At 41.0% G+C, this 16021-nt stretch overlaps 1 long non-coding RNA gene across 33 annotated transcripts in view; it reads left to right on the top strand.

Moving 5' to 3' along the window:
• The window catches only part of LOC110957374 (uncharacterized), a 112409-nt gene that overhangs the window by 50946 nt on the left and 45442 nt on the right, over positions 1–16021 (top strand). For 23 of the 33 annotated variants that reach the window (XR_002596097.2, XR_007938105.1, XR_007938082.1 and 20 more), the window contains 6 exons: positions 1017–1129; positions 2156–2235; positions 3198–3339; positions 6497–6663; positions 6758–6826; positions 11475–11536. This is a non-coding gene — a long non-coding RNA (uncharacterized LOC110957374). Of the gene's footprint in view, positions 1–648; positions 888–1016; positions 1130–2155; positions 2236–3194; positions 3340–6496; positions 6664–6757; positions 6827–11474; positions 11537–16021 lie in introns of those variants that run through there. The other 10 variants (XR_007938121.1, XR_007938119.1, XR_002596102.2 and 7 more) reach the window with 6 other exon arrangements.

Genomic DNA, 16021 nt, shown 5'->3' with positions numbered 1-16021 from the left:
AAGAAGTTGAATAAAATAAAAACCAGTTGGCTCAGTTATTTGTTAGTGGTAAATTATGGATGTGTTGATTGCGTTTCTTAAGGTACAAATGTGTTCCTGTGATATTAGCACTGTTCAATGACTGCGCCTCAGCCAAATACAAAGACGGGGAAATTATGCTTGTTCTCCGTCTTCATGTTCAATTCAGATGTGAATGAATTAGTATCTTTTCTTGTCCTTTTTCCTTCATATTCTGCTCAGCACATACGTGGGAATGGCATTGATAAAACCTCAAAAAGTAAGCCCTGTAGCAACTATTATTTCCATTTTTTGTTGATTTAGAGGAGCTCAACAAGGCACATAACTTTAAGTGTTTAAAAATGGGAAAAGCATTTACTTGTAGAAACAGAGCTTTAATTTAAAGTTGTTGGCTCTTTAGGTATAGGATATCTTCAATTTCTGAAGTTGTTTCCAGACATTAATTTCTCTCATTATCCTGCAAATTGGTGGCAGAACACTCATAGTCTTACTAAAGTACCAATGATAGCTGTTTGCTATCCATAATATCTTTGATTGGATGTTTGAATTCTTCTAAGTGCTTTGCTCTGTGTATGTGACTGCTCGATGTGAAGCCTTATTAAGCCTGTGACAATCAATAGCAGCCTAAATGACGATGTCTACTGCCTAACTCTAAGGCTCAAGGCCTGGGGAGGGAAAGACCTGCAGTGCCCTTCCTCCCACCTTCCTCTCGTGCTGCCTTTCCCTGTGTAGCAGTCCACAGCTGTAGCAGCCATCACACAACCTCAGGCAGGCTAGTTAGCCCAGAGAAAAGAGCCTGAACCCCCGATCAATAACTTTAGTCTTGTCTGCCTAATTGCTCATTGGTCAACATTGGCGCCAGACTATATGTAAGTGATGTTCCCTCGAGTGATCGACTTCGGCTCCATTTCCACCACTTCCCGCCTTGTGTTGAGCTTACGGTCTGCCCCTCTCTTTTCTTGTGTTCTCGCCTCTGTTCACCCATGTTCGGAATGGAGAAATCCTGATCTGATCTACTTCTCCTCAGTCCTCTCAACGGGATGAGACCGTCCAGAGACTAGAACAAGACGTGCCACTCTCTCACCAGGCCCGTGACTCCGAGGCTGCTCAGGTAAATATCCGGGTTTAATGACGAACAGGAAGATTAGCCAGTTACTCCCGCTCACGGTTTCAATGAGCGCCAGGAAATTAGCCGGTCTCGTTTGGGGTTTTCTGAACGGCTTATTATATGATCTAATGCAGACGCACTTTATGAGCGTGGTGCAGAGTATGGAGAGGGCAGTATTGATTGTACTCATTGTGAATTATGTGAATAGATAAAAGTGTGAGTGTGCATATATATTAGGCAATTATGCGCTCAGGTGCTAATGTAAAAATTCTGCTGAATAAATATGAAATATGCCTCTATCAGCATCCAACTTGTGTCCCTCGACACTAGTCATTTGAGATGATAATTGGGATGGTATGTTTGCCTTTTTCTGATGAGACGAGATATTGTGATAGCTTTCCTCAGCCTCAATTTAAATGTGTATTGATCAGTGTGGGGCTCAGGAGCTCAAATCAGAACAGCAGTACAGCCGCGCACGCTTGCATATACTCTTTGTTTTTCACAGTATATTTTCAAAAATTCTTAAAATCTTCAGACATAAAACATTCGTCACTATGTCACTTAACATAAGAAGCTCATTTGTGCTTGTTCTCGCCCTCTTTTTCCAGTAGTAGTGTGCTAATGTCATGATTTAAATGAAGTATTGATCAGTTTAGGAGGGGAGAATAGAGAGAGAGGGAGCGATTGTGAGGGAAAGAAAGCAAGACCAGGGTTATCGGTGTGGATCGCACACAGAAAGAGAGTGCTAACGGATGAGACACGTTTTAAGCGATTCCGTGAAATGGATTTCTGCATAATCTGTATTTTTAATTCAGGAATAACCGCCGGGCTCTTTTGTTTGACTTATTCCGAGAAGCAAAAATGGACTCTGAGATGACAAAACTGCATGGAGCAGAAAAGGAATGGAAAGAATTTTTTTTTATTGTATTTTTTTTATTGTTTTCTTGGAGTATTTGCCAGCTCAATTGCAGATGGTTAAATAACGATTTGTCTTGGTTTCCTGTCTGGGTCTCCATCTTGTCTGGTTAGGATTCCTTATGCATCAGCGACACCGCAGCGACATCACACATACTGGACTAAAGCCTCTGTCCAAGTGAACCAGGAGCTAGGTCTGTTTGTCTTCCGCTTGCTATCCTCCCTTCCTTTCACCCAAGCTCCCTCCTCTTCCTCTCTCTCTCTCACTGTCTTTGACTTACTCTCTCCCCCTCCATCCCTTCCTCTCTTGTGATTTAGCACAGGAAGGTTGTATTAATTAGTGGCCTGTTTAATAGCGTTGGCACTCTTACTGGGCAGGCGACTGTTTCCATTTTGTCCATGTACCGTTTATCTCAACATTTGCTAGACATCATAGCTACATAGCTGTGTGTTCTATAGTAGCATTACTTTGGGATTCCCAGCATTTTTCTGTAAATCATTAAAATTTAACTTTGACTGTATTAACTATCATACAGACTGTTACACTCAGACTGTGTTGTCTTTCATGAGTAATTGTGTTGAGATAAGTTTTAGCTCATCAGGTTTAGTGTAAATTTTCTATACATTGAGAATGTGTTCTGATGGTATCACTAAGATTTTACCTGCTATTTATTTGTAATTATTTTATCTAACATGAACTGTAAAATTGTTGCCTGTAAATCTTCCTGACTTTTTTAAGCAATTACTTTTAGTTTGCTCTATTTTTAATGTTTAAGTCGACGGTAACTAATCAGCTGCTCCTTTCTTAGAATAAAGAATCAATGCTAGCCATCAATGTGTATTGTTTGTTATTTCAAGGTGTATTTTGAAACATTTGTTTTGAAAGGTATTGAATTTGGTTTGGAGAAAATTCAGCTTCTTCTGCTGCTGTCCTGATGAGAGAGAATTAGCAGATAAAGGCAGATATTAGGCCTGTGATGGACAGGACTCTGCCTGCCTTTATTTCAGAGTATCTGCTTAGGACGATGGGGAACCATGGTGCATTTTAGCCTCAGCTACAGCGTGAGCAGGTTGGCTGCGCAGAGAGGGTAGTCTCTGTGTACTGGATTGATTTTTCTCCTCTTCTCGGCGCCCTGCCTCCTTTGTGGTTCAGTAGCTGGACATCCTGAAGCAAGGATCTCTCAGTCACTGGCTGACCTGCAGAGGGCTGATTGGATCTCAAGAGGAACAGTCGTATGCAGGAAAATCAGAAGCAGCTTCAGAGCCTGACTCCACAGGCCCAGGAGCTCCAGAGCCAGGTATAGTGCTGCTGCTAATCCCAGGTTTTTCCAGCAGGCCTCAGACTTAAACCAATCATGCTTCATGCAGCCATCCCCATCAGTGCATTTTGAACAGAACAGCATTTTGTGGAGCACATTTGAAATGTCTCCATCCCAGTGTTTCTTCATATTGATTGAATGCATTTTTGTTAGTGCGATCTAATGCCATTTGAGAGGTGATAAGTAAAATGCAAGCAAAGTGTGTATTCTCTGCTAACTCTGTATTGTGAGCTTTTGTTTCCCCGTAGCCTGTATGACTCAGAATTGCTCAATTAGCCTATTATCCTGAACGTCGGGTTTGTTTTTTTCTTGAGCGTCAGCAACTTTTCTTGGATGCTTCATAAATTTTTCACCATACATGGTGTGATCAAAAAGTCATATGACCGTTTGTGGTGCACATGCACAGAGTGTATCACACGTGCGAGCACTAACTTTCAAAAGTCAAGTGACTCTGTACTATCAACAGCAGGGCACAGGTTATCCAACATTTGTCTGACATGTATCAGGTGCGCGCTTGCGATTTTTCCATGGGATGCAAAATGGAGCTGAGAAGAACCTTCACATCATCTAAGATGATCCAATCCTCTTTTTGAGGATCATCACTGGTGATGAGAAGTGGATCTGTGGCTACCACCGAGAGATTAAACAGCAGGTTTCACAATGAGCCCTCAAACTCGTGTATCTTAAACCTGTACAAGACCGCACAATGTATGTCAAATGCAGACTTGTTGTTTTCTTCAACCTTCATTTTGTTGTACAACGTGAATTAGTCCCAAAAAGTCATCATGTCATTTCTTCTGTAACATCTCCCAAGGGAGAAAATGAAATCAGTATCTGAGCTTTTTGATCACACCTGTGCTCCGTGTTGCTTTAGACTGTTCTGTCTTGGTCACTGTAGTTGCTTGCCTCTTCAGGTCAGACAAACCAGTCATTGCTCACTGATGTAAAGTGCAGCAACACAGGAACGTCATCACAGGCACCAGATTTAACACTATGGGATATTTTGAAATGCAGAGAAAATGATCTGATGACAAGTTTAATTAGCACAGGGTGAACTAGGACTAGAAGGACTTGAATATAACAATATTTATGTAAAGGTCCCACACTCCAGCTTTCAGGAATGACTCATTAGTAATCCAAAATGTATACACAGCATTACTGATCTGTGATGCATTTAAGTACACAAATGTTCTGCAGAAGTGTAACACTGTACATCACAGACATGGAGGCGGAGATGTAACAGTGGAGTAAACAGACCAACATGTTCAATATGGCAAACAGGCGCTTCGACAAATTGAAAGACAAAAAACACCCAGGATTCTAATGATCGATGACTGTGGCTTTTGACGTGTTTAGAGGAAAAAAAACTGCTGCTTGACACTTTCCCTGGAGAAAAGCACAGACCAATCTGAATCACTGACTGTGTTGATTGCTGGTGACTGTGTCACCTGTTGCTAAGCCTCTGGGCAGATTCTGTTTGTGGTGTTGAGTCACAGCCTGAGGTGTCATCTTAGTCACACATTGTTGACTGGAACATTGACAGTGCTGTCTTCCCCACTCTCTGCTTAGTTCCTCTGTCACCCTAATACTTTGAGACATCGTTGGTTGACTATAATGATCCCTCACCATTTTCACTCACTTTTACCAAACTGCCTCTCATTAAAACACTCTGGGAGTAGTAGACTGTAAATCGTTTCTGGACTTAATTCCTGTCCATTAAAGATTGAAGATGTGCTGTGGTATTTTTGGCCATGAGTGGCACGTAAGGACAATGTTTTCTTGTGGTTCCTGTAATTTTTTTTAACTTTTGTTTAATAATTATGCAAATACATAGACCATACATAAGATGCACATAATTTAAAGTGTGGATGTAGGTTGGAAATGCACATATTTTTTATGGCTCAACAATATGTGCAGTGTTGTTCTGCTCTGTGGAACCTTGTCTTGTGTTTCAGTAGATCACCCAGCCGTGGATTATGTGTACTTCAGTGTCATTGACCAATACTAAGGCGACCTGTACTAGACTAAAGGTGCATCACTGGACAGTTCAGTTTCTTTTCACAGGACTGACAGATTATCATAATTGTGAAGGAATTTGAAGATTTCAGCTCTAATACGTTCACATCCATTTTCTCTAATAACCTGTTTAAAAAAAGGTTCTTTATAATTTTGTTAGTTTATAAGATGCTTGTATTTATCTAAAGTATGTTTTCTGATCAACAGTTAAAGGGGAACTTTGGTTTTTTTCAACCTGGGGTCTGTTTTCATATGTCATTTCATACTTGTGAGTGATGGAGAAATTAATTTTCAACATAGCTCCAGTATTTAGCCAGGCAGGCAGCTTAGCAGCTCAGCTAGCAGCTCAGCTAGCGAAAAGTATGGGACAAGAGGCCCCCCCGCGTCAAAGTCCGCCCTAATGTGCTTTTCTTCCCACACTGACCGGCTCGGATAGTCTCAACGAGTGTCCCACAACATACTAGAGATGAGAAGTGAACGAAAACCTCCACATTACCTGGCGATCGCTCTTTGTTGTGGTCTGTATCCAAAGCTCAGGATGCTAGAAAGCAAATCTCGTTCCGAAATCGCGCGATAGCTGGCGCCAAAACCGGTTGGGCCTCTTGCCCCATACTTTTCGCTAGCTGAGCTGCTAGCTGAGCTGCTAGCTGAGCTGCTAAGCTGCCTACCTGGCTAAATACTGGAGCTATGTTGAAAATTCATTTCTCCATCACTCACATGTATGAAATGACATATGAAAACAGACCCCGGGTTGAAAAAAAACGAAGTTCCCCTTTAAGATCTCCTGAAAGCTTCCAACACACCCAACCTCATACTTGTTTAAGCTGAGCATGTTATCTATTACAGTGTTACTGCCAGGCTAAAATTCCTTCTTGACCAATCAAACCAACTTAAGTGTTTTTATTGTCCAGAGTTGCAGGAAAGTAGGGTAATCCATCCATCCGATATCTATCATGGAGGGGCTGGAGCCTATCCCAGCAGACTTAGGGTGAAGGAAAGAGACACCCTGGGCAGGCCACCAGTCTATCACAGGGCTACACATAGAGACAAACAATCACACTTGCATTCACAGCTACGGACAATTTAGAGCTACCTATTAACCTCAGCATGTTTTGGACAGTGGGAGGAAGCCGGACTACCTGGAGAAAACCCACGCTACACAGAGAGAACATGCAAACTCCAGGCAAAGGAAGCAAAAGGAAGGCTGGGATGCGAACTGGGGATCTTCTCGCTGCAAGGCGAAACCACCAATCCACTGTGCAACCTCACGGAGGAGGCATGTCAAATGTCAGACTTGTACTCAGGTTTTATGCACATTATTTGGATTTTAACAGGCTGTGGTACAGTGTAATCTTTTATTTCTCTGTTATGTCTTCCTCAGCTAAAGTAATTGGGTCATCAGGCAACGATGGGAGCATTGATGGAAAGTGAGCAGGAGTGAAGAGCTCAAGTGAGTTCAGTACTTTATACATTCTGACCAACACACTTCCATATTTACATTCGCATACGCACAGCTTCACAGACTGTACACATACCTGCATACTAAAAGAGCAGTCACTCAGAAAAAGGTGTCTGAACCAAGATTATGCAGCCACTCTTATATATTCAGTCCTTTAAGCCTATTAATCTATACATTTTGTAAATCTCTCTCTCATTGCATGCTGTAGCTGCTTCATTGCTGTGTAGTTTTTCTTACATGCTATAATCAAGGTTCTAATGATCATGAATTCTGGCTTTACATAATGTAAGTATTTGCCTTGCCCCAGTGTGGGCTTCTTATGTATTACCATACATTTGAGTCACAGAGGTAATCATTAGTTTGTGCAAAAAATTATCACCCCAGGATGTTTGAAAAACCCTGAAGATCTTTTAAAAATGCATACTGCTGCTCTAACAGTATTTTCAGGATCCTCAGACACTTTGGATGAGAAATATTTTTTCTGTCCAATAATAGAAAAGGCATGTTCCTCAATTGTGATTCTTTTTTCAAATCACTCAGTTAAGCTTGTTTAAATTCAGGATACATCATTAGGTTTGAGAACAAACCACAGATGCACAAGATCGGAATCGTAATATTCATTATTCATGCAAAACATTACTCACATAGCCACACTTTTTAAAATAGCCGTTGATTATTAGAAAGAGGGACTGAGGAATAGTCAAACAGATGAATGAGTGCATCCAGCTTCAAGCTGTGTTGCAGCTCATGACAGTAGTAAGGTGCATTGTACTGGAACCAGATCAGTTGGTAGGAAGAACTTTTGAACGCAGTCTTCCTTATGATCTGATGTCATGGTTGTTAGCAAAGAACTTGCATGAAGATGTTAAACATCTCAGCAGCTTAGATTTCAAGTCATTATAAATGAAGACACAGTTTTGCTGATGTCTTCTAGATCCAGTATTTTCATATGACTTAGCAACTACTGAAAATCTATGTTGTGTAAGAGTTGAGGCAGCAGCATGATCATACAGCACCTCTGTAATCACATCTAGGTACTGTGGTGGATTGTATACTGTCTGTTGTGGTGTCCAACTTGAGTTGATGTTCAGTATGCCTTCTGCAGTGCAATCTGTTGTCTAAGAAAAGCACAAGGATTAATAATGCTGTGCCTGGTGTAAACTGGTGGTTAAATCTGTAACCCTCATGTATGCTAATACATTAGAAGCTCAAACTTGAGCTATTGTCTGCATATAATGTAACTGAATATTGACCGTGTGGTGAAAACATCATTTTTGAGGAACATTTAACACTATAGTTACTATGTTTTCCACTGGTCATTACTGAAGGCCATATCTGATCTAGGATTCTTGTCTATAAGGCAAGGAAAGCACACATACAGAAATTTATGTTCATATTTCTCTATTAAATAAAGGGAAACAGACTTTATACATCAAAGACATTAGACAGGTCTTGGAAAGTACTGCTGCGTCTTTGACAAGCTTCGTGTGTAGCCTTTCTCTGTGAAATATCTGATTACCTAAAAGCATTGGTTGTGGCTGAACAGAAACATTTAAAAGTATTTCTTTTTAAAGAAATCTGAAGGTGTGGAGTGACTGTAGACTGCTCCTCATCTCTGCATGAGGCTAACACAGCAACATCTCTGACTGAAGTCCGTCGGTCGAAATACATTGTGTAATATAGGTCAGGTTTTGCGATGGAGAATGCCTGGAATAAAGCAGAAACACTGTTGGGTTTTGATTTAGAATTTTCTTTAACTGAGCTAAACGGGGCTTTTTAAATGAAGTCTCCACATGAAGTGGAGTTAGTATACTTGGCCAGCACCACAGAGACATGATTTCAGTTTTTAGCAGAAGTCCTTGGCCAGTCCTTTCACTGATAGTTTTTCAGGAGCTAGCAAAGAATAGTGTTGTTATTGTTGGGGGGTGGGGGAATGACAAGAACAAACTAAAATCACTGTCTAAAGTGGATTTTAGATAACCAAAATAGAAAGGAGAATGTGAGCCACAAATCTAACATGAAATTAAATTAGAGGGTAAATGGCTTAGTTTTGGTTTGGCCTGACATTCTTTTTTCCTAAAACATAAATATTAAAGCTAAAAATGATGAACTTCACACATAATGGACGCTAAGAACACAAGCTCAGCAACAAGACCTACTCAGTCTATGAAAGCTATCACAAAGTGATTCTAGGTCAGCTGTACAAATCTGCCTCGGCCCAACCTTTGCCTTGTAGAAGTTCCTGCAATCAAGGTGGCAGTCGAGTCAAAATGAAGGAGGAAAGAGCAGAGGACAGAAGTTTGATTTTCTCTGTAGGTGGACTGCTAATTACAAAGTTTCAACCAACTGTGGGCTCTGTGCCTGAATACTTGAAAGTGTTGGAAGGAAGAATTGTAGTCTGTAAGTTTGTAGTCTGCTGATTGTTAAGATTTTTTTCTCCTATTAGTGGTTTAGCTCTAAATGTCACAGTAATCCATTTATTCACACATTCAAAATACAATAAATCTAGTAGGAAACTGTAGTTGACACACATGTTTCAAGTTTTTCACACTTGTTGCTGCCAAATGGAAAAGCAATTTACAGCACTTTCCCAAATATGTGCAAAATACACCATATATGTACTTGGAGGGCACCACCTTCTTATTAGTGGGTCCAGATACTTCAGCCATTGTAATATTGTAGGTGTGGAAGCATGCAGCCAGCAATCTCTGCTATTAACAGAATAACAATAACATCAGCAACAATAAGGGCTTTTTGTTATTTGAATGTGGATTTTTTTAAAATAGAAAACCACCTTTCGAATAAGTCAGTTTGTCAAGTGCCTGCCTTTGGTGTCAGCTGAATGTTCTGCTGTAAAGGAAAAGATGAGAGCAATTCCATTTTAATGCTTTTGGTTTTGAATGAGATGTTTGACAGTCACATTGAAGTGTAATGCTTGGAGCACATACTTTCCAATATAGTGTACACATTTGGCTTTATGCATGCGTATGTATGTCTACTAGTTGTCCATCCTCTTTTGGCAACTTCTCCATTGACCTGGATGAGCACGTATTGCCATTTAGGAAGCCTGGCCTCTCAGAACTACTACTAACAGGGAAAATTTGGCATAGACTTTGACTTGAATGAGAATCTGCTGTGTTAGAATGCACAATGACCAAATTTCCATTGATTTCCAGACATAGGGATGAACCCTGGTCCCACTCTTCATGCATACACCCATCTGTCTGTTATGGTTGTCATGGGTGAAGCAGTAATGGCATAGACATACTCTTCACAGAGGGCAGCAGCAGGCAAAACAGCTGGATGGAACACAGATGTAAGGATCTGGTGGACCAACTGCTGTAAAGACAGAGCAACATCAGGATAGGACAGCAACTTACACAGAGACTGATATCCTTCTAGAATAATACTTAAGAAGTAATGTAAGGATATGTAATTAAAGCAAGTCAAAAATCTCATTCTGGCATTCAAATGTTTTTAAAACAGTTTGCTGCGTCCTAATCACAAATGCAATTTTCTATGCCATGACTTTGTATTATCTGTGTTGTATGGTCTGAGCATAAATCAGGTACTGAAGCGAAATATTTATAAATGTATATTTGTTAGCATATAATTGCTATTTATCAGCCAGTTTGTAGGTTTCTAGACTAATGTTATGGTTGTTGTGGTTAATAATTAAAAACAACAATGAATTAATCGCTAAATTACATAAGGAAAGAAAGGTGCATTGGCAGCATTGTGGACAAGCAACAGCACCAACTTGGCTTCACAAGCAGTCAGAGTTATTACCAGTGCTATCTGTCTACAGTGTATATACGTTTCTTCGCATTAGTGCCTTAGGTTTAATGCATTGCCTCTCTCTCAGACATCCATTACAGCAACGCTACATTATTCTTATTCACTGGAGGTTTAGGAAATTGTATGTGAGAGAAAAGACGGTTTTATGTGTGTTTGTGTGTGCCGGCGCAGGCAGACGTGTGTGCTGTTCAGGCATACAGCGGAGGTTCTGTTTTTATTTTATTCATGCACATGTGAATTTATTGGTGTTTGTGTGTTTGAGGGCGCATGTGGGTTTCTGGTATTCGTCTCCTCTGTTCCGTGTCACCTTTGTTGACTTTGTCTCATCCTGGCAACACTGTGTCCTCCGCTTTAATGACGCATATATCCTATCTCCAGTCGCTGCCTAATCCCAGCAGCGCTAGCTCAGGAACAGATTACTGCTTCCAGACACCAGAGGAGAGAAGAGCAGAGGAGGGTGGGGGTTGGAGGGCAGAAAGAGATGCCTCAGTGATACAATATACAGAGATCGAGGAGGTCAGCCGGTGCAATGCATTTGCACACATATCCTTGTTAGTCAGCATATTTACAGTAGATGCATCCACTAAGGTGTTTCTCATTAGTAAATACAATCACTGCCTTTGCCTTTGTGTGTTCATACCACATTTGCCCATTAACTAAAATGACCACTGACTTCTTCGGTTAAAATTGATTTGTCTCGTACACAGCCAGTACGCTGCAAATGGCAGTAAAAAACGAATGCCTTGTGTAAGTAAATAAAATCTGAAAAATGAAGGGATGTTGGGAAAGCAAGACACTGGAAATATTACTGATTGTTCTGCTTTTTTTCTTCTTACTCCAGAGTGAAGCTAAGAACCTGCCACTACATCCAGAGGTGTCCAACATGGCCGCTTAAATGAGCAGGTACAATCCTGCCAAGTGCTTAGATAGATATCACTCACCCAAAATCAGAAAGTGCTTTTTTGGGGGTTAGAGCATACTCCGTGACATATCAGTTTACTCTGAAAATTCATAATTCCCATTCTAGGATCACACTTTTCTATGTTTACCCCGTGGCCTGCCTGACTTTTGCCCAAACTACAGGATGTCCCTAATGTCTGGATGCATAGGAAATCTCATTAACTATATTTTTTAGCCTTTGTAGATTAAATATGGCTTTGTCGAAAGATTAAATTCATCTGCTATCTTTTGATATGTCCGTCTTTCATGTCCACTGAGAGGTACCAGTTCAACTCTTTCTCTTTCGACAAAGCCAAATTTAATCTGTGGTTCCATGTGTCCAGACTTTAGGGACACCCTGTAGGAAACACATTCAGTGTGGTTAGCTGCGACTTGTTCTCAGTTCTTCTTCCTATATACACCAATTTTGCTGGCTTATTCAAAAATACAGTAAATATGAAATCATGGATGTGGTGGAGTGAAACCCTTCTAGCGTATGGCTATTTTGGTGGTTAATTGGAGTTTGCTCGGCTGACTTCTCGCGCAGGTGTAAAATAAAATTGGGGAATGATTTGTGGCTGAAGTGGTGTTGTCTGTCCGGCAGCTGCTGTCATCATGCAGCTTGCCTCCTAAGAACATGACTTTTAGGACCAATGAATTGGCTAAATAAAACATTTGATTGAGAGAAGAAGAGAGTGAGAACCATAAACGGAGCAGAATGTCTGCCCTTATAATTTACCCATCTCTCGCGGAGAATTGGTTTGGGCTGTGCTGTAGAGTAGGTCCCACACACAAGCAGTTTAGTTGTCTGCCGGCAATGGGACTGAAATTTAATTAGCCTGTGTGTTGTCAGTGTGTGTGTGTGTGTGTGTGTGTGTGTGTGTGTGTGTGTGTGTGTGTGTGTGTGTGTGTGTGTGTGTGTGTGTGTGTGTGTGTGTGTGTGTGTGTGTGTGTGTGTGTGTGTGTGTGGTGTGTGTGCTTTTGTGATACATCTGACTGTTCTGTGTCTGTGTGTCTGACCGTATGAGTCTGGAGTTTGGAGTGCCTCTGTGTGAAAAAAAATTAGCTTTGCATGAATACATAAGATCTTGTGCTGTAGCATTAGTGTGTGTTTGCTGTATTTGTGCTTTTTTTATTCTCTAGTGACTTAAACATTTGACACTGCCAGGTTATACTGAGGCGTTTATTTGCTCTGTACACTGCTCTGTTTTTTTCTAGATTTGAATTCATTCTTGTGTTGTTGTTGTTTTGTTTTTTTTCCAATTGATGTGTTATCACTGTTTAACCTGTAAACCTGCAAATGCCTCCAGTACTGTTGGCATCATCAGTTTGTTGTAGAAAACTTTTTGGCAGTAATTTTTCTGTTGAGTGTATGCTGATCGTATGCTTAGAAATACAGCAGCTGAATTGTTTAACAGCGGTTGTGTTGGTTTTTCGCTGTGGCTAGTTTGTAACGGTGCTTCGTGTGTACGTGCGTGTCTGTTTATGTGTTTAGGCGCAGGTTCCTGATGAAAGCCTAGAGCAGAGGCATATATCAGAGCTCCAGCACTAATAAAAGGCCAGCAAGCTGTGCTCCTCTCCTTCTGGGAACAGCACTGCTTTTTACTGCCTCTCTGACAGCAAGATAAAGTGCCCTTCCAATTAGAAAAATATTTGGCCACATACCTACCAACAGCGATCCCAGGTTTTTATTTTTCATGCCATTTGATCAGGAATCCTTGATATTTTAGTGTGCTTTCTTATCATCATGTCCTGGGTATGCACATGTTAATGCGTACCCCCAGCTGCACCATTATGCTGTATAATGAAATAATGGTGGCTTTTTTTTTCTGGTGTCTCTTTTTATTATTATTTTGGTCTTTGTTTCATAAGGGTGGGGCTGCGTACAGCTATGTTTTGGTATGGGTGTGAGAATAAGACTCTATGTGTTTTAGCATATTGCATGAGAAGGTTCATGCTGCTGTGTGTGTTTGGGTTGATGTCATTCTTGTTGCCCCTGTCATCCATCTCTGCCTCATACAGAGATGTGTGCATATATACTTAACTGCTGACGCTAGTCCCCATCTCTGTTTAAGAATACTGTAGATGTTTTTTTTTCTCCCCTTCTTTCCAGAGAGTGCATTAAAATTAAATTCTCTCTTGTTGTTGTGAAAAGAGGCACACGTAAAAAATAATTGGCTGTAGGAGAGAACAAAGGGCTGGCCCCTCTCTCCTCCCTGCACACCACAGCCAGGCATTAATACCAAGCCTGCTGCATTGTTCTGCTGTCTGCAGCCATCCCCCTAGCCAGACACTCAGCTCTGGAGAAGTCACTTTTAATGTCTGATAATCAAGGTGAATTTTCAAAAAGCTGCCATTTTCAAATGATGGTGTATATATTATGTGTAGATGGGAGTTCAGGAGTATAGGAGCCCCGCTCAGTGAGAGAGGCAGCATCAGTGATGCGAAGTGAAAGAGAGACACCTAAAGGCCACAGAGGGAACTGCTGGTTGATCTGAGCTCTAATCAGAACTGTGTGAAGGACGGAAGCCAGCTGGAATATCACTGTTACTGCTGAAATCGGCCTGATAATTTGCTTAGATTTTACTGAGCATGTTTTTTTGTGTTTTTTTGTAATTAGCACCTCAGTGCTTGCTACAGTATAAAACTCATAGTCCAGTATTGCAGCATTTGTATGTGTCTCCTGTGGCTGTGAAGCGTCAGTTTAATATATTTCTAGAGCACAGACACTGCCTACTGTTGCCCTTGCTGAAGGGAGCCCTTGTGCAGTGTTATTGGGGAATCAGGCATCCAGCAGCAGAGCAGTGGAGCTCCATTTCCCTGCTACAGGGCACAGACTCATCTTCCTTTTGCTCCTCCCATCCCCCCCTTTCTCCCACCACTAGGTATGATTATTTCTCCTCCGCTCCACCGCACCATTATATTCCAGGTCTGCAGTTACCCCTCCCTGCTGTCATTTTCATGGCATGTTTTTGCTCATGTGCAGTGCTGCACATTTGCACTGTGCCTGTGCAATATGTTAAGGAGGTGAATATATGCAGTGTGCAGAATGTAATAAGTATATATTTATTTTCTTTGCTGGTGATTTACTGGTTTTTCCGGTGCTTGAGAAGAAAGGCTGGCTCCAGCCATGTATCTTAACAAACATGACTGCTGCGTATGCACTCGCCTCCAAGGCTTTTTACTCACCGGGGAAACCAAATTATACATCTGAGGCAGACTGGTTGTTTTTCGTGCTATGACTGTTAAAAACCTCCTTAGTATTTTGGGGTCTAAGCTTTGTTAGCACCAGCTGGGTAAAGTTTTGGTTCTGTATGTGGCATTTGCAGCAACACTGACAGCCAATCAGGTGATCGGACCGGGTTTATGCATTGTTTGTACTTAAAACACCCTCACATAAGTGACAGCAAGCCAGCTAGCCAGCCACCGTCAGCACAGTTTGATCTCGACCTTCTGTCTCCCCCTCCACTCTGCCTCCCAGTAGTCCTGCTCAAAAAAAAAAAGAAACAGGCATTATATGAGTCTCCAAAATCAAAACGCAAATACACAACACACACACACACGGCTGAAACTGACATTATGCTCAGAGGGGAAGTAGATCTAACCCTGTGAAACAGTATGATTTAAATGGATTCTGTGCTGGGAGCAGCACGGTGCACAAGTCTCCCTCTGTGAGGCTGTCACAGTGGGAAACTTGCAGATTTGCAGAACAGACAATGAAAAAACCCAACTCTTAAAGATACACTACCTAATTTTGTTATTGTGCCCGATACCACTCATAAATCCAAGAATTTCCTCTCAGCTCGCTGGTGATGAGTTTAAAAACATCAACAGTGAGCAGGAAAAAGGAAACAGGAATAGGAAATCTGGAGGCGATATGGGAATCTACAATAACTGTAACAAAATCAGGGAGCCAGCTGCAGATGTGACATAAAAATATCAGTGACATTGTTAATCTGAAGCGGTCTCCCTAGAAAGGACTGTTTAAAATCACTAGTTTAGTAGTATGTGAAATGAAACAACACTTGCTAATTTACATGTGATTGTGTGTATGTGTATTCTTTAGATGAGCATTCGTGTTTGTTTTTTCTTCTATGTTGAATATATATAGTGTGTCCCAGCAGTGCACATGATATCATACCATATCTTCTGTCAAAAACAGCTGTTATATTGTCATATCTAGCAGCAAACAGACAAGCCAAACAAGGAGGCTCAGATTTCATTTTTGAGCTGATTCATAAAAATCTACAAAAATGAATACATCTCAGGGCTTACGGTGCCAGTTGATATTGCCACACTATGTACCTGATGCAGTGCCTTGATGTAACATTTTATTTTTATTTTTTTAGATAACTTGGTTTTGCCTTCAGAGTGATTGCATAATAGCCAAGCATTCAAATGTGTGAGTGCTTTATTTGTTCCCCGGCAGTACTAGTGGTAGCATTATTT

Source organism: Acanthochromis polyacanthus, chromosome 2, assembly GCF_021347895.1.
Source record: "Acanthochromis polyacanthus isolate Apoly-LR-REF ecotype Palm Island chromosome 2, KAUST_Apoly_ChrSc, whole genome shotgun sequence".
In the NCBI taxonomy this organism is placed as follows: domain Eukaryota; kingdom Metazoa; phylum Chordata; class Actinopteri; family Pomacentridae; genus Acanthochromis; species Acanthochromis polyacanthus.
The sequence above is the reverse complement of the archived record's forward strand: the minus strand, read 5'-3'. Positions and strand labels throughout refer to the sequence as shown.